The sequence below is a fragment of the Phacochoerus africanus genome, chromosome 5, assembly GCF_016906955.1.
Source record: "Phacochoerus africanus isolate WHEZ1 chromosome 5, ROS_Pafr_v1, whole genome shotgun sequence".
In the NCBI taxonomy this organism is placed as follows: domain Eukaryota; kingdom Metazoa; phylum Chordata; class Mammalia; order Artiodactyla; family Suidae; genus Phacochoerus; species Phacochoerus africanus.
Window position 1 is genome coordinate 129,566,933 of NC_062548.1, and position 18,690 is coordinate 129,585,622.

The 18,690-nt window shown below is 52.0% G+C and overlaps 1 protein-coding gene across 4 annotated transcripts in view; it reads right to left on the minus strand.

The window, feature by feature from the left end:
- LPIN1 (lipin 1) overlaps window positions 1–18,690 on the minus strand; it is a 135,186-nt gene that overhangs the window by 75,082 nt on the left and 41,414 nt on the right. Inside the window, exon 1 of one of the 4 annotated variants that reach the window (XM_047782624.1) lies at window positions 6,794–6,931. The exons of 2 other annotated variants lie outside the window; for them this stretch is intronic. The gene's annotated coding sequence lies outside the window, so the exon portion shown is untranslated. Of the gene's footprint in view, window positions 1–6,793; window positions 6,932–18,690 lie in introns of those variants that run through there. One more of the 4 variants, XM_047782625.1, reaches the window with a different exon arrangement.

Here is an 18,690-nt window from a genome sequence, read left to right on the forward strand (position 1 = left end):
GCATGGTAGGTTTCCTCCTCCTTCAAGGCCCCCACAGGGCAGGGGAGCCCCACACTGAGGCTAATCTTCCACCTGCTGGCACAGAGCAGATTCACCAATGCATCGGTTACCCCGATCTTGTGTGGTTCTAGAGAGGGGGCCCTGCTAACCCTTGGTCAAGGTGAGGCAATGGAGAGCTCAGGACTTCTCACCTCATTATTTCAACAGACAAATCAGTATTTCACCCAGAACTGGCAGAATTCTTCCGCAGACTGCCAAGAAATATTGCTTTCTTGGAGCTTCTGCCAAAATTCATAACCCCAGCCCCAGCTCTCATCACCCCGCAATTTTGCTGACACCATCCGCCTTTAGACTCTAAGGTCAATCCCCAGACCCACTCAATAGGAAAATGGTCCCAAAAAGAGAGAAAGAGAGTTCCCTGAGAAAGGGGTCCCTTTGGTCATGATGCGTGAGATGTCACTCAATCCTAGTCATCAGTTATGACCTACAAACCAAACGAGGCCCTTCGGATGATCCAAAAGCAAAGCATTTGTAAAATCCTGAGGGTTGGGGAGAAGAGGGAAAAACCAGACACTCCCCACTCACTGCCGGTGGGCGAATGTCAACAGGGCAGGCATCTCGGTAGCAGCTGCCGTTTTTTTTTTGTTTTGTTTTTTTTTTTGTCTTTTTGCCTTTTCCAGGGCCGCACCTGCGGCATGTGGAGGTTCCCAGGCTAGGGGTCTAATTGGAGCTGTAGCCGCTGGCCTACACCACAGCCACAGCAACTCGGGATCCGGGTCTGCGATCTACACCCCAGCTCACGGCAGCGCTGGATCCTTAACCCACTGAGTGAGACCAGAGATTGAACCCGCAACCTCATGGTTCCTAGTCAGATTCGTTAACCACTGCACCACGATGGGAATTCCTGCCATTTTTGTTTGTTTGTTTGTTTGTTTTTTTGCACATGCTAGCAAATGCCAGCAATTCTTCTGCGATAAGAGCCAGGTACAAAGCAGTAACCAGGGCACTGATTATAACGGAGAAAATTAGAAACAAATACCTATAGGACTTTGGTTAGTTATGGACCACTCACACCATATAATCAGAAATTATGAGGCTGTTAAAAAAAAAAAGGAGGGAGAGATAGTTCCCCAAATACTAATAGAAAAAGGCATATATATTACATGAAAAAAAGCACAAAAATATTTATAATATGAACCCATTTTTAAGAATTACAAATACACATATTCTTTTTTTTTTGTCTTTTTGTCTTTTGTTGTTGTTCTTGTTGCTATTTCTTGGGCCGCTCCCACGGCATATGGAGGTTCCCAGGCTAGGGGTTGAATCGGAGCTGTAGCCACCGGCCTACGCCAGAGCCACAGCAACGCAGGATCCGAGCCGCGTCTGCAACCTACACCACAGCTCACGGCAACGCCGGATCGTCAACCCACTGAGCAAGGGCAGGGACCGAACCTGCAACCTCATGGTTCCTAGTCGGATTCGTTAACCACTGCGCCACGACGGGAACTCCAAAATACACATATTCTGATACACGCACACAAAATTCTGGACTGCTTTCCACACTAAGCAAGGTTCGCAGGCTCACCCTGGGGACCAGGTTGGGGGTGGTGGGTAGAGAAGGGGGGAGATCTTTGCTTCTTGTGCAAATATTTCCAGTGTTGGTTTCGGGGTTTGGTTTTTTTACATGTGCACATATCAGTTTAGCATTCAGTTTTTCTTTTTGTTTTGTTTTGTTTTTTTTTTGTCTTTTGTCTTTTTTGTTGTTGTTGCTATTTCTTGGGCCGCTCCCGCGGCATATGGAGGTTCCCAGGCTAGGGGTCGAATCGGAGCTGTAGCCACCGGCCTACGCCAGAGCCACAGCAACGCGGGATCCGAGCCGCGTCTGCAACCTACACCACAGCTCACGGCAACGCCGGATCGTTAACCCACTGAGCAAGGGCAGGGACCGAACCCGCAACCTCATGGTTCCTAGTCGGATTCGTTAACCACTGCGCCACGACGGGAACTCCTAGCATTCAGTTTTTAATGACCGCTGAGAACCGGGCAAGGGATGGAAAAAACCTGGCCTGCTCCGGGTCAGGGTCTCCCCGTCACCCAAGGAGGGGGTGATGGGGGGGTGGCTCCTGCATTGGTCACAAAGGTCAGACGGGCGACTGTTCCTCCAGCACTGGGATCTTGCAACACTCAGGTCTTATAATCCCATGTGATGGATCTTCTCCGGTGCCGGCCAAGGAGGACACAGGGCCTGGGCAGTGCGGGGGGGAGGCATCTGAATGAGACGGTGGCCAAAGTGCTGGGCAAAACAGGCTCAGGTTCGAGCCTGGTCCCCTGGCTCTTCACGTAAGTCATCAACGGAGCGCAGGGCTCGGCTGCCTCTCTTTACACACCTGCAAGGGCCTCTGTCCATCCAGGTGTGTGTCTTGGTCAAAAGGAAAGCCCTGCTTTGGGGACTTCTACTTCTGCAGGGCCCCCACCCACTCCACACAGAAACTCATGGCGGAGGGGGGGGACGGGGGGGGGGCTAAATATACCTAAATGCTCAGGAGGGCGCCTACGGTTCGGGGCTGAGAGCTCAGCCCCGGGGGCGGCTGGTTGGTGTTCCCTGCTCAGCTCTACCGCCCACTGACCGCGACCATGAGCCTCTTTCTAATTCTCAGCCCCTCAGTACCTCCAACGCGGATGATGCTAACAGCGCCCACCCCAGGGGATGGTTGTGAGGCAGGACGCAAAGTACCTGTCCAAGCGCACAGGCAAACGGAAGCCAGGGGCCAGCCCTGTGGTCACAAACGGGGCCAAAGCCTGGCCCGTGAGTCAGGGCTGTCACCTGACAATGCTTTGCATTTGTCGACTATTTAAACTGCACCCTCCCACAAAGCCCCAGGCCAAGAAGACTACTGGGTAAAATTAATATGGAAAGTCGGAAGGGTCTGTTCCCATTCCAGCAGGCTGGGAAAACATTTCCATTTTGTTCAAAAATGTGAGCCCAGAGGCCACCCCAGGTTTGGCCAAATTCTGGGATGATGCAAGCTGACTGGCAGCAAAACTCTCTTGCCAAAGCGGCTGCCAGGGAGCGTGCCATGTGGCGGGCCTGTCATCCCATGACCCTCGAGGCTTCGATCTTGCCTTCTGTAAACCAGGGGTGGACACCGCGTGAGGCCAATGAAGGCAGAGGAAGAGTTCACCAAAACAGAGAATGCGTGTGTCCAAGGAGATGCCAGGCCCTCTGAGAACAAAGCACACGGCGTCAACATGCCCATCGTGTCCCTGGAGCCCTGGGCCAGCAGCACGTCTCAGGTGCAGGGTCTGCGGCCAGCTTTAGAAACAAACAGGCAGTCGACGCAAACCCATGACTCTGCTCTAACAGCCTGTTGCTAGCTTTTTCTGGAAAGACCCAGCACTCAGCACCAGCAAAAAAAATCTAAGCTGTTGCACGCATCCCAAACCTGCTCAGTGGGTTGAGTGACGTTAGGACCACCGGCGCGGAGAAGCATCTCACACTGAGCCTGTCCAGTCAGTCCTACTCGGCCTCCAGCTGGACAGGGGAGGTGGCAAAGCGCCCTGGGCCACCCCCCAGCAGGCAGTGAGGGGTGCTGAGCCAACACACGCAGGTCCCGTCCCCACACGCCAGGCACTCTGTCCCAAGCACCCCGTCTTCCCTCCACCAAAGCTCGCACACGCATGTGCGCGCACACTGCCCCCCACAACGAAGACGACTATCAGAAAACAATACCACGCCTAAGATGAGCACGCCCTGGTATTCTCTTTTCTATTTTGTTTTACTTTTTAAAAAGCACCGATGGGCCTACAAGACTGATTTTCAGACCCGTGGATTGGAAGCTGCGCTGTGAAAAATTCTAGCTGATGGCCAGCCCCGGGACTCCCTGCAGCAGAAACATAGATTCCTCAAAATACTCCAGCTGCACACACCCCAGCCCCAAGGCCAGAGGCTGCTCACTTCTTGTTTGTTGAATAAAGGGTGGGGAGAAGGGGCGGGGGAGGGGGGGGAAGACACATGGGAAGAGGAAGAAGCCCAGGCACGCACAGGGAAGGGGGGAGGACACGGGAAGGAGGGGGCAGGTCACAAGCTCCCTGATGGCCCCCAAGTCAGGAGGCTCCTTACCCCCGACCCCCGCCTCTTGGCTCCAAGCGGAACCCCTACCCCCGGGGGGTGGGCAGAGTCCCCAGCGCCCTGGGGCAGCCCTAATCAAGGCATCCCCTAAGCTGGACCCACTGCCCGGCAGGAAGGCAGGCAGGCAGGCGTCGGGCGGCTCTCTCTCTCCCACCCTCGGCTCACAGCCTAGAGAGCTCCCATTTCACAAACAGCCATCAGATAGGCTCCTGGAGTCGGCTCCACATTAGGAATCTGTCAAATCACTGATGGGCTGGTCCCGGCTCTGCCCAGCTTTTCACAAATCCCATTCTGATTTCAAGTGAGTGCGCTTATAAACGGGGCTCAGGGAAACCTAACAAGTGGGACTTGGCCCATCACCCGCGCCCCCCCAGGGAACCCACCCCAAGGCTGCCCGTGCGATCGTGCACCTCAGCCTCACGTGTTCCTCGTTCCTCGTCGTCTCACCAGCTCCAAGTTCTCAGGCCTCGGTTATGCTGAGGAAGTGTGACCAGCAAACAGGTCAAACCGCCAGCCTCAGCGTCCCCACTGGATCACTGTCTTCTAGGTGTTTCTCAAAATGCTCCAAAAGCCACCGCCACCCCAACAGACCTTCCCCAGAAGGTGGAATGTGCTGCCTGCAGCCCTCAGCCCCCCATCCCCACCCCGCCGCCGTGGGCGCACCTGCCCAAGTCAACTCATCTCAATTAGGCGCCTTTTAGAATTTGAATCCAGAAGAGAAAGGATCCAGGTGAGGCCAACTCAGTGTGAGACAGGGTCGCACAGCGATGACGGACAGCCCAGATGACTGACAGCCCAGGACTGTCCCCAGGCTGCAAATAGCCCTCCTCACTGGCACCCTGTGTTCCTCCCTTAAAATAACAGTGACCACAGTGACCCCGTGTTTCGTCGCAGGGGCTCCTGTGTATCTCAGTTAACTTTTACAATTACTTTTACAATAACTTGTGAATGGGAGCGATTATCTTTTCATTTCATAGAAGAAAGTGACGCTCCGAATTTGTCATTGGCCCAAATTAGAGGTACATGGTGAAAACTGCAAAGCCAAGTTCTCTGTACCAGCCTGGGAGCCCCACCGGCCATGGTGGCCTCAGGCCTTCTTGTGAAATATCTTTCCATCACCTGCCCTCCCCTTCCCTCTGGTCCAGGGCCCTGAACACAGACTTCCTTCTGCGAGGCTGGCCACCTGCCCTTCCCCAGGGCAGACTTGTTCTCCTCACCTTTCCTTGGTCCGCTCAAGACGCTCAGGACCAGGAGATCCGTCAGTCCCCCACTTGAACGCCCGAGTGCTCTCGAGCAACAGGACTCAGCAGGTCTGCCCCCTGCAGCCTGCTGCTTCCCAGAGGGCTGAGATCTTTGATGCTGGAGACCCGGGTTGATGAAGGCACTCGGACAAGGCCCCAGGGCAAACTAAGGCAGACCTCAGAGGAGCGCCCACGCCTGCAGACCCTATAAGGTCAGGTCCAGGTCTCTGCCCAGGCCTGGCTTCGGAACAAATGGCCCTACACACAGACAGGCATAAAAGTTCCAAAACAAACACTCAGAGACAAAAATCCTCAATGATAAAACAGATGTTAGCAAATACAAAGCATTATCCAAATATAAACCATATGACAAACAGATCTTCCAACATTTCTGGGGGGAAGAACTGCTACCTGTGTGTTTATGTCTCCATTACTATGCATTCGTCAATTGCTTACTTTCATTTATAAGACCCAAATTACTGAACAGGGGATAAACAGCAAATTTCACCATCCCCTCCCACGACCCGAGGCCTCCCACAAAAACATTGTTAGAAGCTCTTCTTTCCCAAACACCCCCACTCTCCTGGGGAAACTGCTGGGTTCTAAAAACTCTGAATCAATACTGCCAGTTGTTTTAATCAAGTTTCCTGTTTCGTGGTCACAACTAGGTTGACATCTGCTTTGTCCACGACTGTCCTCCACCCAGATAACCAGCCAGTTATCTATTTATCTACACACTGGGGCTCCGCGGCACTTAAAAGTTACCTCAAAAACCCTATGTTTCATCCCACTTTTTCCTGGCCTTCCCCAAAGGAAATTATTTGCAAGGGGATCTGATGGAAGGCCTAGCATCCATCAAGCTGCAGGAAAGGTGCACAGAGCCTGGCAAAGGAGAGACCTGACTGTAATCTGACAACCGAGATTCCAACCCCGGGCTCAGCCGGCTGCCCGGCGGCTGTGTGACCTTGGGCTCGTAAATCTCGCTAAGCCTCAGTTTCCTCAACAGCAAAGCAGGAATCCTAATACCACCACCGTCCTCGGAATAGTTTCATAAATGTCCCCGGCGCTGAGCAGGGACTGCTCGCCGCGCGGGGAGAAGCCACCCGTCCTCCCAGGATGGTGCTGGTCTCGAGGTCCAGGGATCCCGCGGCCGCCCCTCCAGTCAACCAGGCCGGTCAAGGTCAGCCCTGCAGGAGAAGGCCCGAGGGATGCTCACGAGGCCGCCGGGCCCCGAGACCTGTTTCTCCGCCTCCCTCCCAGAACCACTTAGCTCTGAAAGGGCCGCGGGGACAGAGCGCGGTCCCCGAGCGTCCGGGTGGGCACGCATCCCCCCGGTCCGCTCCGGCCTGGCCGCGCCCCCAGCCCCGGGCCGCCCCTGGAGGAGCCCCACCCCTCCCCATCCCGCAGAGGCTGCGGCTCCTACCTCTGCGGCGGCCGGGGCTTGGCCGGGGCTCGGCGGGGACTCGACTCCGGAGGCGCGAGGCGGGAGGCGGGAGGCGAGGTGGCTCCGATTTACCAGGCGACGCCGCGCGCGTGGCCGCCTTTGTATGCAAACACCCAGCCCGCCGCGCGCTCCCTGTCAACGCAGCCCGGCCCCGGGGGCGGGGCGAGCGGGAGGGGCGGGGCGAGCGGGCGGGGCGGGGCGAGCAGGGCTACGCGAGGGGCCTCCGGAGGGGCGAGCGACTTGGCCACTTTCAGGGCCCGCCCAGCCCCGCGGCGGAGCGTCCCTTGCAGGAAGTCCCCGGGCCGCCCGCCCCAACTTCCTAGCCTGTCTTCACTTTGCTGTGGGCTTGGACCTTAGGCTTGGACTTTCCTCTCCAAAACCAAAGTCTTAAGGCTAGAGTGACATTTACCGAAGCCTCGGAGGGGAGTGGGCAGCCCGGTAAACCGCTCAGAACCCCCCCTCCCGCCCCCAGGGCCTGCCTGCCTGTCCTCTATGGCCTCCTCTCCCTTCGGAGCAGTGGGACCTGGGCACCTTCTTTAACCTTTCCGACCTGGCCCTCTGACCTGGCCATAGCCTGTTGGCCGTATTATGATTTACACTTAGCTTCTCACCAACGTCCACCTGCATCAGAAGTGGTCACGTTTGAACTGAAATCCTGAACACAAGTTAACACTCAAGTCCTCCAAAGATAGGGGAGGAGCTGGGCCTTCCAAGAGGCCAGAAACAGCAAGTGCAAAGGTCCTGAGGCAGCTTTCTGCTGGGCGGGAGCCTTGGGGCAGCTGAGGTGCGCATAGCAGGACCAAACCTTTAGGGTCTTGCAAGGCAAGGCAAGGAGTTTAGATATGTCAGGAAGGGGGTTAAGCCTGGAAAGTAAGTGATCAAATTTACATTTTAAAAAAACCACTTCTCGGGAGTTCCCGTCGTGGCACAGTGGTTAACGAATCCGACTAGGAACCATGAGGTTGCAGGTTCGATCCCTGCCCTTGCTCGGTGGGTTGGGGATCCGGCTTTGCCCGTGAGCTGTGGTGTGGGTCGCGGACGCAGCTCGGATCCCGCGTTGCTGTGGCTCTGGCGTAGGCTGGCAGCTGCAGCTCCGATTGGACCCCTAGCCTGGGAACCTCCCATGTGCCCCGGGAACGGCCCAAGAAATGGCAAAAAGACAAAAAAATAAAAAATTAAAAATAAAATAAAAAATAAAAAACCCACTTCTCTGCTGTATGCAAAATGGGCTGTAGGGGGCAGGAATGGAATCTAGCAGACAGGCTGCTACTGCAGGAAACCAGGGAAATGATGGTGGCGCAGACTCATGGTGGAAAGATTTCTGATGTATTTTGGAGGCAAAACCCACGGACTGGCGAATGTATGGGTGGAGTGGGGGTAACATACCAGGAGAGAGGAAGCGAAGGTGAAATCTTTGTTTCGAGATTCGAGGACTTAGGGTTCTTTACTGAGATGCAGAAGGAACTGATGGAAGACGCAGGCTTGAAAGGAAACTCAGGAGTGCAGTCCTGGCCACTTTAAGTTTCAGCTGCTTTCCCAGAGATTGTGGGGACGGCCTCTGGTGTTCCTTGGAGAAGCCAGCTGGCTCTACGTAGCAGTGTGGGGTCACCTGCAATCTCCCTGCTCTCCCCATTACTGCACGGCATCTACACACGGCCCAGCTCCCAGGGAGAATTTTTTTCCAGCAGGCAATGAGGAGTAAACACCAGATCACATTTCAGTGCAAGCTGAGTGGGATTAGCCAAAGCCCTTGCCCCGCTCATCCTGCCCTGTCTGGAGTCCCCCTGGGAGGGCCCCTGCTGCGGGTTTCTGCAATGGGCAGTCACTCGGCTGTGACTCAGCCAGGAGAGCTGAGGTGATCCCTTCCACCAATCCCGGGACCTGCGGCTTTCAGCCCAACTCGGAACACCAGACGAAACCACCACCGGAGATGAGTAAACTTGCCCCAGCCTCTGGAGGAGGAAGGAGGGAGGAGATGCCAGGGCAAAGCAACACGAGCATCCTGGAGTCCGAAAAGACTCAGTTTTACAGTCTGGCAAATGGAAGGCAGATAGATGTTCAACACAGATCCACTTTAAAGATGGAAATGGCCATCGGATAAAGTTCATGACCTTTGCTAACCCGAGAGTTTTAAGTGCTAGAACCCTGTACATTAAGGAGGGGCGATTCCCAGAAGGATTTGCCCAGCGCTTAGCGCAACTGTGATACAGAGAATGCGCAGCTCGCCCAGGTTCGAGACCCAGCAGGGGACACCCAGAGATGGCTGGTGATGTGTGAGGCTAACACTACAACTCCTTGAATATCTGAACTTTTCTCTGCCTATAAAAGCAACAAGGATGAGGAGTTCCTGGTGTGGCTCAGCGGGTTAAGAACTGGACTAGTGTCCATGAGGATGTGGGTTTGATCCCTGGCCCCACGAGCTGCGGGGTCGGTTGTAGAGGTGGCTCGGGTCTGGTGTTGCTGTGGCTGAGGTGCAGGTGGGTGGCTGCGGCTTAGATTTGACCCCTAGCCTGGGAATTTCCATATGCCGAGGGTGAGGCCCTACGAAGACAAAAATAAATAAATAAAACTTAAAAAAAAAAATAAAAGCAACAAGAATGATATAAACCGCCCTATTCTAGCGGCAGCCCTCCTTCTTTCTAGCCAGTGACAAGAATCTGCTCTCCTGGGAATTCTAAGGTTTTCCAGATGAACTACCTTCACATTTGAAAGGGCCCTGCCAGGGGGAGGGGAGACAGAGGGGTGAACGGCCTCCTCGCTAGAGTCCCAGAAAACCCTACAGGTAGGGGTGCAATTGACTGGTCTCCTGACAGTTCTGGGGAGTGATATCAGTGGTGAGTGCTGTAGAAGCCCTGGGCAGAAGAGATACCAGAAAAAGAACAGTGAATTATTCCCCCAGGGGGGCCTGACATGGGCTCCGAGGAAGGGAGGGGATCTCAGGCGAGGCAAGGCTAGTGCTTGGCTGGAGGCCTCTGACTTCAGCACAGCCACTCGTTTGCTCCAGGCCTCAAGGTTCAGGTGGGAACCGGGGACCACCTGATGTGGCCTCACCTCCTCAGGAGGCAGAGCACTGAGCAGCCTGAAAACGTACCAGGGATGGAGCGGGTCCCCTGGGCGCCGATGGGCGCGCTAAGCAAAGCAAGTTTCCTGGGGCAAGAGGCAGGTATGAGAGGTCCTGGGGAGGGGGAGGGAGGGTAAGCCAGGACTGAATGTCCAGGAGCAAAGCACAGAGGGGGCCCACATCTCCATCAGGGTGAGGATGACAGGTACAGGCTGAAGCATCCGAGAAGACGAAAGAAGTCACAGGGAGATGAAGGGGAGTGGCTGACAGCTGGCTGGATCTCGAAGGCCACACCACCCTAATTCCCCCTACCAGGTACACGGATTAGACAGCATCACGTTATCTCCCCTGGGCCACTGGGCCAGGATTCCTAGGGCCCAGGCACACAGGGCAGCCACAAAGCAAGCAAAGTCCCTGCACTCAGGGTGGAGGGAGATGCCACTTCCCCAAGGGGCCTGCACCGTTGCCCCACTGGCCCCGAGGGTCCACGCTGATTTGCTCCGAGAGCAGCCATCACCCATCCCCGTTCGTGCCCTCCCCTACCTGTGCCTTCATTCAGTGCGCATCTGTTGAGTGCCCAGCTCTGGGGGCTCCTCTGGGGACCAGGCCAGTCATGTCCTCAGTGAGTATTTGGCTGGGGGCAGGAATGAGGGCCAAGGGCACACACACACCTAAAAACTCTTCCCCTGTTCAGCGCCACCAGGAGCTGACCGGGTGTCCACTGCTGTGGGACTGGACCTGCTCCGCCCCCAGGAAGAAGAGCAGGCACTCGTCTGGCTCCACCGGGCCGGGCAGGAGGACAAGATAGGTGGAAAGAGGCCAGCGCGTGCAGAGGGGGCCGGCCCCTGATGGGAGGAGGAGGAAGCCAGGTCCCATGACTACCTGGGCAATGAATGGCTCCAGCCTGTGTCCCCACAATCAAGAGGGGCTGGGACATCCTTTCTCCTCTGGCCTCATGGGGAAGATTCCTAATGAGCCAGGAGAGATGGTTTTTGCCAGGAAACTCTCTCGTTCTGTCTTCCAGGTCCAGGCCTGCAGGACCCAGTCCTCTAGGAAGCAGCCCCCAGGCCTCGGACGCTATCTCCTTGGTATATATGTCACATCTGCATGTCTGAGTTTTGCTTCATGGGCTTCGTCCTTCCCCGCTTTTTCCCAGCCGTATAGTGAACAGGTGTCTTTCCTTTGCCGGGCCCAGGATTCCTAGTCACTCTGTTTGGTCTGGCGCGAGCATCTGCCAATCAGAATAGACACGAAGCACAGAAGAGCAGGGTCCTGCTGGATTGGAAGTTTGGGAGGGAAGGGGAGAGGAGAGACGAGGTGGCAGGAATGAGGCCATTCAGGGCACTCGGGACAGTGACTAGCGGCTGGTATTTTAATCGTTGGCAAGGCCACCGTAGCGTTTCCTAGATGAACTTACCCCAAGAAGAAAACATATTTGGAATTTAACAGAGAAAGGCATCTGGTGTGGATGAAATGTTTATATCCCCTCAAATGTATATGTCGAAGCCCTGACACCCAATGTGATGGCATTTGGGACGGGGAGGTAATGAGGTTTATAGACGAGGTCGTGAAGGTTCCCCCCCCCCCGCCGCCCCCAGAAACCTGGATCCCAAAGCTAAGCCTAGTGATCCTGCCTCTGACCGCAGCAAGGAAGCTCACTCCAGAACAAAATCAGGTTCCCACGAGGAGACACCGTGCAACCTGTTACAGTGTCCGGGGCTCAGGACCAACCCCAAGGTCATTGCTCAGCTACTAGAATTTTCGGCTGCTAGACCTCTGCACCAAGTTGAGATAATACCTACAAGGCTAAGTATATGGGCCTTGGTCAGCTCTAAACAAGCAATCAGAAAAGCAAGAACGGACTGCATTGGCCAACAAATTATAATAGCTGTTAGCATGCAAAAAAAAAAAGACAAAAAAAAAGGAGTTCCTGTCGTGGCGCAGTGGTTAACCAATCCGACTAGGAACCATGAGGTTGCGGGTTCGGTCCCTGCCCTTGCTCAGTGGGTTGACGATCCGGCGTTGCCGAGAGCTGTGGTGTAAGTTGCAGACGCAGCTCGGATCCTGCGTTGCTGTGGCTCTGGCGTAGGCCGGTGGCTACAGCTCCGATTCAACCCCTAGCCTGGGAACCTCCATATGCCGTGGGAGCGGCCCAAGAAATAGCAACAACAACAACAATAACAACAACAACAACAAAAAAAAGACAAAAAAAATAATAATAGCTGTTAGCATGCAGACTTTGAATGCCACCTGTCAATAGCCTCCCACGCTGGCTTCTCCTTGCTGCCCCGATGCAGCCCACAGCCTCTCTAACTGTTGACCTGGGGTTGGTTGAGGAAAGTCCCTCTACACTCTGAGGACTGCAAGTCCATGCTCTCATCGTCTCTTGGTCTTAGAGAAAGTGAAATAACTTGAACTCGCCATTCTCACCCACCCCTAAAGCGTTTACCACGAAAACTTGTCACGTGGTAGAATTGCCTGGGGAACCTTAAAACTCTCGACGCCCCAGCCAGTGTCACATCAATTAACCCCAGTCCTTGGGAGAGGACCGGGCCTCAGTACATTGTGACCCCACCCCACCCCTGCGAGATTCCAGTGTACAGTGCTGTTTACGAACCAGTTTCTAAGAGTCCATGTGCCTTCATCCTGTGTCCTTGCTGGCGGCCCGCCTCTCTCTCAAAGCCCACCCTCATCTGTCCCAGCAGCCCCCATGCCCAGGAGCAACATATAGTTTCTAATTTTTCTAAATGTCCATATAACAGAACCCACGTGAGCCGACTCAAGTAAAGTGTGTGAGTGTGTGTGTGTGTGTATGTGTGCGCGCACAGAGCATGAGACATTGACAGGAGCCACGGATTCAGAAATGGCCTTAACCTGTAGCTCGTCTCTCTCCATCACTCTCTTTGCACTTGTTGGCTCCGCCCTCTTCCCTCCGCAGCCGCTTCCTCTGCGCCCTCCCAGGGTCTCCTCTAGGACCCATCTGGCCGCACACGGCTCCCCATGTTGCTCTTTCCTTCGCAGGACCACCTACCTCGGCTCCCCTAACTCCAAAACTTTCAGAGAGAAATCGTATTCACCCCGGCCTCTTTCTCAAGCTACAGGATGAAGTCCTGGGTCACGAACACGGTGGGAACGACTCCCTTGCCTTGTCCATCCCTGGTCCAGGGCTTCCCAGTGCTGCTCGCCTCCCCTCCGCATCATCCAGCGGACCCCAGACACAGTGGTCCACGATGCTGTAGCAGACGGCTTGTCAAATACCCAAGACCTGATGTCAGTGAGTGGGGGCGGGGCAGGGGGCGGGGGAGAGGAGCAAGGTGCTGTTGGGGAGCAGACAGCGTCAGCCCTGATGGGAGACGCCAGGGAGAGTGGCTCCAAGCAGGGCTCTGAACTCAGCTCCACCTCTTGCTAGCCATGGGATCTAGGGGAAGGGCCATTTGACCTCCTCGACCGTCAGTCTCCTTTTCTACCGAACTGGGATGAAACATCCATTTCCTAGGGGCGTTTGAGGGAGTAAATGACCTCCAGTACTGAGTGCCCTGTCTGCTTCACTCTGGTGAGTTTTCTAACAGAAATGAAAATTACTATCACTATTATTATTTATTAGGAACCCCTAGGAGGCTGATAATGCACGTGGTGTCTGGTTTGGCCTTCAGGATGGGGAAGACGCCCTGCAGAGGAAGAGCATGTGGGAGGAGGCGCTTTGGGCTGAAGGACCTGAAGGGCAGGGAGTGGGGAGCTCGGTGCCCCGTGGCTCCAGTGGCGGGGGGGCGACTCCCCAGTGTGAATGCAAGAAGGAACTCCTATCTGTCCTTTCTCTTCCACAGTGTCTGGTGTGTCCTGGGCCCCCAGGGAGGTCTCAGAAGGTGTGTTGAAGGACCGATGCATCGCTGGGCTAGATTAAGTTAGCCCAGGAAGGGGATTAACCACTCAGGGGAGTTACCGTCCATTCCCCGGGTTAGGGCACAGGTCCCTTTGTGCTTAGGAGAGCTGCATTCAATTTTCCTTTAACCCGAAGCAAAACATTCACATCGCACACGAGTCAAACCACACGCACCTACAAGGAGCATCACAGAGGACGGAGTGGCGACATCTGTCTCCTTTGGTGTCCATGGACCACTCACTGCCTTGGTAACCTCGGGCCTCTTTCTCCACCCCTTGGCCCTTCCGTCTTATGAGAAGTACAAAGCTGTGGCTTAACTGCTCCTTTCTGGTGTGATGGTCAACACAAATTAAGAAAAAAATTCAGGAGTTCCTGCTGTGGCTCAGCAGTAACGAACCCAACGAGTATCCATGAGCACGCAGGTTCAATCCCTGGTCTCGCTCAGTGGGTTAAGGATCCAGTGTTGCTGTGAGCTGAAGTGCAGGTCGCAGACACGGCTTGGATCTGGCGTCGCTGTGGCTGTGGTGTAGATCAGCACCTGCCCCTCTAATTCAACCCCTAGCCTGGGAACTTCAGGTGCAGCCCTGAAAAGTGAAAGAAAGAAAGAAAGAAAGAAAGAAAGAAAGAAAGAAAGAAAGAAAGAAAGAAAGAAAGAAAGAAAGAAAGAAAGAAAGAAAGGAAGGAAGGAAGGAAGGAAGGAAGGAAGGAAGGAAGGAAGGAAGGAAGGAAGGAAGGAAGAAAAGAAAGAAAGAAAAAGAACCACAATAGTATCCATACACCACAAACAACAAATAATCACAAATATTTTCACACCACATCAAAGTTGTTGCAGATATTGAGAAATATCCTAGACACTCATTACTACTTAAAAACTGTGGTTATTAGCCCTGCTGCCCAGGGAGAGAACTCAGGCAGCCAGACTTCAGAAACCCAAGGATGGGAAAGAACCTGCCTCCACGGAGGCTCAGTCAAAACAACAGAGAATTTTTCCCCTTCCCACCTGACACCGCAAGCCAGCGGGAATAAGAGCAGGGTAACGGGAACAGCAGGGAGAGGAAAACATGAGCAAAGGGACACTCCCGGAGGTCCAGTGTGAAAGGAAGCCCTAAAGCTGAGAGTCAGGTGGATATTTCTCAGGCAGAACTACCCGGACCCCACAACGCAAGGTCTTCCAGCAGGAATTTGAAGAGTCTGGTGCACTGAGGGTTAACTATACGATAACCAACCTCGAACCCAGCCCAACTTCTACCCAGGTTAACTCGCACCCCCACACTAAGGATTGTCCAGGAAGAAAAGTGGGTCCATTTCTAGAGACAGAAACAAGTTGTTTAAGTTTCTACAGTTTTACCAAGATGTCCAGCTTTCGAGCAAAAATTAGGAGGCAAATGAAAGGTAAGATACATGCTTCCAAGAGATGGCAATAAGGAACAGACTGAGGGGTGACACAGATGGTAGAACTACCTGACATGCATTTTTTTTTTCTTCTACCACAAGGCCTGGTGGTAGAAACCCAGTGGATTACTTTTCCTTCACAGCTTCTCTCTCTCTCCCTGTTTTTTTTTTTTTTTTTTTTTGCTTTTCAGGGCCACACTTGCACACCTGCAGCATATGGAGGTTCCCAGGCTAGGGGTTGAATCGGAGCTGTAGGCACTGGCCTATATCACAGCCACAGCAACACCAGATCCAAGCCTTGTCTGCGACCTACACCACAGCTCACGGCAAAGTCAGATCTTTAACCCCCAAGCCAGGCCAGGAATTGAACCTGGGTCCTCATGGATACTAGTCTGATTCGTTTCTGCTGAGCCACAGTGGGAACTCCTGACATGCATTTTTAAAAACTGGTTAATAGGCTAAAGTCTGTAATGCATAAACTACTCAATATGGAACCTTAAATGAGTAATTTCACTGGAGAGATGGAAACGATAAGAATCCAAGGAAAGGAGTTCCCATTGTGACTCAGTAGGTTAAGAAGCCACAGAGTGTCAGTGAGGATGCAGGTTCGATCCCTGGCCTTGCTCAGTGGGTTAAGGAGCTGGCATTGTGGCCAGCTGTGGTGCAGGTCACAGATGCAGCTCGGATCTCGCAGTGCTGCGGCTGTGGTGTAGGCCAGCATCTGCAGCTCTGATTTGACCCCTAGCCTGGGAACTTCCATACGCTGCAAGTGCAACCTTAAAAAGAAAAAAAAAAAATCCAAGGAAAATTCTAGAAATGAAAATTATGGTAAAGAAGATGAAGACTACCAGCAGGCTCAACATAGTGAGCAAACAGTCAAGGAGGCTGAGGTAAGGTGATTAGGAACCACTCACATAGAAAGGTAAAGAGAAAAAAGAGGGAGGGAGGAAGAAAAGAGAAACGGACATCTAAGAGCTGTGGGTCAATATCAAACAATCTAGCATTCATGTAGCAAATCCCAGGAGAGAGTGAGGTAGCTGGGCAGAAGAAATATTTAAAGAAATAATGGCCTAGAATTTTCCAAAATTAGTGAAAAACACCAAACCACAGATCTAAGAATCTCCAAGAACACCAAGCAACCAGGCAGAGTAAACTCTATCTCTCTCTCTCTCTGTCTCACACACACACACACACACACACACACACACACACACACACACACACGCACTTACGCACACTCACACACATACACTCATACACCCCCAACACACACACAAACATGCATGCACATAGGCATATTATATTTGAACTACTGAGAAAGCAAAGAGAAAGTCTCAAAGGCAGACCGAGAAAATTACACAGAGAAACAAGACAAGAATTACAGCAGACTTCTCCTCAGAAACTATGCGAGAGCCAGTAAATATTGCAGACTTTGTGAATCACGTGGTCTCCGTTGTAACTAAACTCTGCCATTGGAGCACAAAAGCAGCCTTGGACACTATATAAATAAATTGGCATGACCTTGTCCAATAAAACTTTATTTATAGGAGTTCCCATTATGGCTCAGCGGTAACGAAACTGACTTGTGTCCATGAGGATGCAGGTTTGATTCCTAGCCTCTCTCAGTGGGTTAAAGGATTGGGTACAGCTGTGAGCTGCAGTGTATGTCATAGATGTGGCTCAGATCCTGCATTGCTGTGGCTGTGGCTGTGGCGTAGGCTGTGGGATACAACTCCCATTGGCCCCTAGCCTGGGAATTTCCATATGCCATGTGTGCTGCCCTAAAAAGACCAAAAAAACCCCCCACTTTATTTATAAAAATAGGTGTTGTAGCCCGCATGGCATAGTTTATTAGTCCCTGATCTAAAGCAAAAATAATAACAATGCTTTGTGTGTCAATAGCATATGTGAAAGTAGAACCACAAAGGATGGGAGGGACGACTTGGGATGGACTGTCATAAAGTTATTTCCCTATATTTTATAGTATTATTTTATTATTTATTTATTTGTCTTTTGTCCTTTTCCAGACAACCATATGGAGGTTGCCAGGCTAGGGGTCCAATCGCAGCTGTTGCTGCTGGCCTACACCACAGCTCACAGCCACGCGAGACCAGGGATGGAACCCGCAACCACATGGTTCCTAGTCGGATTCATTTTTGCTGTGCCATGACAGGAACTCCTATAATATTCTTTTAAAGTCAAGTCTAATTAAAGATATAAATTGTAAATATTTGAGAAATCACTAAAAAAAGTTACAAACAATAAGTCAATAAAAAGAATGGAATCCAAGAAATAGTCAATTAACATAATCGAAGGCAGAAAAAGAGAAGAAAAAAACAAAGAAAATATGGCAAAATAGAAAATACCTAGTAGAACTGGGGATTTAAATCCAGCCACAGCAAAAATCTCATTAACTATACCAGTTAAGAGTGTCAGAATCAGTAAAAAATCAAGACCTAGCTAAATATTGTCTACATTAAATATAAAGACACAAAACCGTGATGGTGGATATGTCATTAAATGCATTGGTCAAAACTCATAGACCTGAACAATATAAAGATACTGCTATACGTACATTTTAAAAACCAAACAGGATGTGGGAGTAAAGATGGATGCAGGCTGTGAATCCACGTGTCTTACAAATGAATCATACAACCACGCTGGAGAGGATGGAGAAGAAAGGAAGGGACCAGCTTTGGCTAAAAGTGTTTCAACTGGATACTAAGGCTAAAGACTGAAAGAATGGGATATAAACACTGTACCCCAGTTGTAAACTGTTTCTCACAGGATAGCAATTCTGAAACTCTTTTGAGCACTAGGGTTGAGATAGAAGAAAATAGATTGTAGGTAATTTGGAGCAAAGTGTCTTGCTGTTGGAGAAAGAAGTCACAAATAATAATAAGTGCAGGAAACACTAGACTGTACCTTGTGGTCTGTATTGAAGTTAGATATGAACTCATATTTGTTATTGGATGGATGGAGAGAGAGAGAGAGAGAGAGGCAGATAGATGTAGCTGTGTCTACACATGGCTTATTACACACATTTATTTTAACTCTCTCCATGAGGGGGACTAGAAGCAATGACACCCCAGGAGATGAGCACACACATCCACCCAGGTCTTGGTTTCTAAATACCATTTTCTAACAAAGGGACCTGCGATTAATTAGAGAACTGACTCCAGAGCCAGAGAAGAGAAGATGCAAGGTAGGCCTATAGGATGCTGTGATACCAGAAAGGAAGGAAGTCCCAAAAGATAAGAAAGAAAAAAGAAAAAGAAAAAAGAGGGGAAAGTATGTTGAAAGAACACAGGAGCTAACCGGGAAGACCTCCCAACAGCCAGAGTTACCACTTTTCCAACAAAACAATATTATTGGATTACAACCCAAAATATTTAAAAAACCCACGAATCCATTTAGATAACTAAAGAAAGAAATACTTTGGTGGGGGTGGGAGGCAGGGGTGCAGGTAAATGTAGAACTGTCTGGAATCCACTGTCCAGGTTATCAATGAGCAAAGGTCCCCATGGGTTTGTTGAGTGGTTA